The sequence below is a fragment of the Lygodium microphyllum genome, chromosome 21 (genome assembly GCF_053477565.2).
Source record: "Lygodium microphyllum isolate KBCC chromosome 21, Lygodium_microphyllum_v1.1.10, whole genome shotgun sequence".
Lineage (NCBI taxonomy): Eukaryota > Viridiplantae > Streptophyta > Polypodiopsida > Schizaeales > Lygodiaceae > Lygodium > Lygodium microphyllum.
In genome coordinates this window covers 80563581-80568433 of record NC_141155.1, presented here as the reverse complement: position 1 = coordinate 80568433, position 4853 = coordinate 80563581, and the positions used below count along the sequence as shown (strand labels likewise).

At 39.6% G+C, this 4853-nt stretch overlaps 1 pseudogene; it reads left to right on the top strand.

Annotated features, from left to right (window-relative positions):
• The first annotated feature begins 656 nt into the window (after positions 1 to 656).
• Positions 657 to 3527, top strand: LOC148018200 (uncharacterized; annotated as a pseudogene).
• The last annotated feature ends 1326 nt before the right edge of the window (positions 3528 to 4853 follow it).

Genomic DNA, 4853 nt, shown 5'->3' with positions numbered 1-4853 from the left:
CTGAGCCCTTTGCTCCTAGCTATAACTTGCAATGAGCTATAATGCCGTCCTTGCTAATATCCTCTCCTCCTCAATATCAGTTATGATACCAGCTAACGGTCTTCCATGGTATGCTATCCTTGTATGTCAGTCATACTGTGTAACAAGCCGTCGGATGTTGTTCGGGTACTCTGCCATGTTAAGGTCAAGATCAAGGTCGAGATTATTCTCATTTGAGCTGGTGCCTACCATAGTAGTTTCCTCTTGACTCACTAGTGCGTCTATGAGGTCAACCAAGCTGACTAAAGATGTATCCCTAATCTTGACTAGCCTTTCCTTCCCTCAGCGGTCTGATGGGTGCGTCTCCTCTAGGTATTTGTTCCTAGTGTCTTAGGTCACTCATTTGACTCTTGGGGTTTTACTCCTACTAGTGGGTTCATTTTTAGCTTAATCTGCCTTAGTGTGTTCCTTGTTAATCCAACAGTTGCAAATGTGCAATACTTATATACTAGCAGTGCAACTCGATGAGCCCTCTGTGTGAAATCAGGCTTTCCATCTTTCACATGTGCTTAAATATCTACAATGCTGAGTGTGACCTTTGATGAAGTCAATTGCATCCAATCAATTTCCTATCATTGCTGCACTTGGAGGGGTTTTGATTACTCCTAACAGTTGAAATGGGGTCCTCTATGGGTCGTGACAGGTGGTTTGACGGCCGTTTAGACAAGTGGGTAAACTTAGGTCTCTATCCATGGTAGCAGCCAATGGTCAATCCTTTCAACCCCCCCCGTACTGCTAGGTCAAGGTTTTCGAGTGCAAACAACTCTATGGTTTCACCTACTAGTCCGGACTTCACCCTAGTTGCCAGTCAGCTCTGGCAATAGGCCTAACAAGTTCCAAAGTGGCCAAAAATTAGTAAAACATAAGGTTTTGGACAACTTGTCCGAGTCCTAGACTCGGCCATTCGAGTTGCAGTTTCAATCGTCCAAGTGGACTCCTCAAGGTATTCAGATGTCTGAGTGATCAGACTCGAATTTGAATGAGGGATATCCGTCCGAGCGTCCAAGTGGCTGTTTGAGGCCCAAGTTTGGCCATCCAAGGCCAAGTGGTCATTCGAGTGAGTCAACCTTAAGTGGCTCGGACGTCCGAGCCAGTCATCAAGACTCAGCCATTTGAGGCATGCGAATGTCGTCTAAGCAGCATGCGAAAACTTGTCGAATGGCACAAATATCATTTTTAATGTCCTAATACTTAGTATCCAATGCACTCAAGATTCCAGAACAATGCAACAATCAACAATCAACAACAAGGATGGAGAAAATACTTGGAAGGATTAAATGTGTCAATGGGAAGGATTGTAGGTGTTGTTGACTGTAGACCTATCACTCACTATCTCTTTCTCACTAGCCCTCTCTCAATCTCACTGAGTGCAAATGAGTTCTCTCTTCTGCTTTTTCACCTTTTGTGTTCTCTCCTTCTCCCCTCACAATGTGTTTTCCTTCCTGGCACAAAAAATCTATTTTCTTTCTTTCCCTATTCCCCCTATTTCTTGGTATCTAGAGAGTTATGTTTTCCTTCTTTCTCCTTATTTCCCAAACCTTAATGTCTCAAATCTAATCAAAATGCACAACTTCTACTCTAACCAAGGCACAGAAAGCTTCCTAAACCTAAACTAATCCACAAAAGGGATCGAATAATCTCTGACTCCCTTGCTTCCTACCTAAAACCAAGTGCTGTTTTAGAGATGAGCTCTTACTTCGTCACTTTATTTGGAGTGCACAAGCACTCAAGCTTGAATCCATAGGTCCCTATAATGGAACCAAAATGTCATCGTTCTCGTGAGCAAACCACAAAGACCTACGGACTACTTATTGCTTCAAGCATTTCAAGCCAAGAGCTATGGCTACCTCTCACATAGCTGTGCGCACTCTTCCACACACCAATGTAGTGAGCTTACCTTTGAATCCGATTGAGTACCTCCTCCTATGAATCCGCTGATAGCTCCACATTTCAAGATGTGCCCTCAAGCAAGCTCCATCTTCAAGCTTTGAGCTTCGACCTCCATAGCCATGTGCACAAGGATGGGGAGGAGATGAAGAGAGGAGAAGAAGAGCTTCTCCATGGTTCCTCACTCTCTCATACACACTCTCTCCCTCTCTCACACAAGAAGGAAGCAAGAGCAAGAAGAGAACAAGTTTGGCCATACACAAGAATGAGCTTCTTTTTTCATTTCTTGACTTCCCTCCTTGGGCAGCCATCCCCTTTTTGGTCCGCCTTTGTCCATTCCTCTACTCTCTTTTTTTCTCCTTCCTGTTAGTGTAGGCCTCAACCCATGCCTCTCATTCCTTACAATTTTCATGGAAGAGAGCTCGTCGCTCTTTTACAAAATGAATTGGAATGCGCTTAGCGCTTTTCTTGCTAGCATATCACAATGTGCTTACTATTGTGTGCTTCCTTTTACATTCGAGGCTTTTTCTTGCACTTCATATCTTCAAATTTCTTAGAGTGTGCTTTTCTCTTCCATTTTTCGTTCTTAATTTTTTTTTTTGGCTTTTTTGATTTTTTCAGCTTTTCCATCTTGGTCTTCTAAAGGTGAAACAAATAATATTTTCATCTAATGTCTCATTGTTGAGCATTGATACCAACAATGGGAACCATGCAAAGCATATGGGAAAATCCAAGCTTAGTTGAGACGTACTTGTGGCAAGAAATCTTAATACTAGACACATTTACAATGCACTAATGGAGGTCACTTGTGTTATTTATTTTGTCTTTTGAGAATGTATATAAAGATTCTTCATTGATTTGAGTTTGTTGGGTTACAAGGCACATTCTTGACAATCAAATATCTCATAGCTTCATTGTGATTAGTATAGTAGATGCTCTTTTTCCAATTTCATTTTTATTGTAGTTGCTAAAAATGGGAATAATTGAGTGTGAGTTTTGAAAAATCTCGCTAACAATGTCACTATTATCAAGGGCCTTATCTTCCTTTCTAGTAGGTGTAAAGGCCTTCTTTTAGCTCTAGAACAAGTTTTTCTAGGGTGGAAGTATGCATATTGTATGCATCTAGATGCAAATGCTATGAAAAAAAATGCAATAATAAAGATTTTATTTGGTTGTTTTAGATAGTGGATTAAGTTAGGACTATTGAAAATTATGACCAATCCATAATAGGGATAAAAGCCATAAGTGAAGTGGCAGCCAACTATTTATTGGGCTCTATGCCATCTCATTGCAAATTGCGTGATGACACACTTCAAACGGAATTTTATGGTCATCTTACATTTGACAATGTAGAGTCCTTGAATGCATAGTTAAGGCCAAAGATAAGCCTATCATTTCAATGCTTGTCATTAGTCATCAAGTGTGTGGTAGCTCCCAAAAACAAGGATTTCAAAGAGGTTGGAAATCATGCACAAAATTAACAACTCTTGCCATGAAATGACATGTTTTTCAAGATCTTGATGACTATAATGACTCAAGTGGTTGATGTAGCTACAAAGGTATCTTCATGCAATAAGCAATTGATGACATCTAGGCTTTGAACAAATGTGCATAGATAAATATGCCTATTGTGTCACAACGGACTTTTACATCCCATTTTGGATGAGATTGAAGATATTTCTAATGACAGCTATTGCTTGTGACACATTGCTTTTCTGAATGTCTAATAAAACTTCATATTAGAATTGATTATTAGGTCCAAGAAGCATGTAACTACGTGTTCTTAGTGTGGTGGTTATTTACAAATTGATTTATATCACAAGTATCTCATGACTTAGTATTTCCTTCATTAGGTTTTGTGGTAGAAGAAGCAAAGTTCTAGTTTTGCAGGGGAGGAAATTTGGTGAGATTATACCAACTATAGGCATTGAAATCTTGGGAATTTCTTAAAAATGAGGCATTTTGCAAATTTCTTTGTTTTTACAAAAGTAATAGAGTATTTAGAAATTTGTGAGAAAAATGTGTATACAAGCTCTCTACTTGTGGAAAAACTAAGGTGATAAATAATTTGTATATGTATATTCTAGATTCACATCGAACAATCTCTTGAATGATAATATTTGGGAGTTTTATTTTTGTTCTATGTAGTGTGTGGATTAGATAGTTATTAGGCTATTCAAATTAATTCCATAAGCATCACCATTTTTTAAATGTTTCTCAAGGGAGTGAGCCCTGAAGTGGAAGCACAGAGCAGAAGCAAGAGCTATGGAGAGAGAGAGAGAGAGAGAGAGAGAGAGAGAGAGAGAGAGAGAGAGAGAGAGAGAGAGAGAGAGAGAGAGAGAGAGATGTGAAAACTACGACAATCGCAATGTGTGACTAGTCTTCCCTTTATTCAAATGTCATTGAAAGAATAAAGAATGAAGTGATAGTGATGGGTGTCTACTACCTATAGTGTACATGTGTGTGGGTATGCAGGTCAGTGTAACTAATATATGGGCGGCTAGGCACATGAGTCTTTACCCCCAACAACCTCCTACTTAAAGACGAATGTGCCCCTAGTGAGGAGAGAATAAGAAAAAGGTGATGAAGTACAAACATATATAAGTATATAGGATGAGGAAAGATACCATCTCATCCAACACCCATCAACTTCCTAAGGAAGGAAAAATGCTTTGCTGAGAGACTTTTAGTGAGTAGATATGTAGGATTTTGGTCAGTTGAGATCTTGATAAGGTCAATAGACCTGTCCTCAATGATCTCTTTGATGAAGTAGTAACACATCTCAATGTGTTTCCATCTTCGTGTGGAATACTAGATTTTGGGCCAACTAAATAATACTCATAGAATCCGAATGTAGCGTAGGGACCACATTGGTAATACCAAGGTTTCCACTAGATGGCGTGACCAGAAAGCCTCCTTGTAACCCT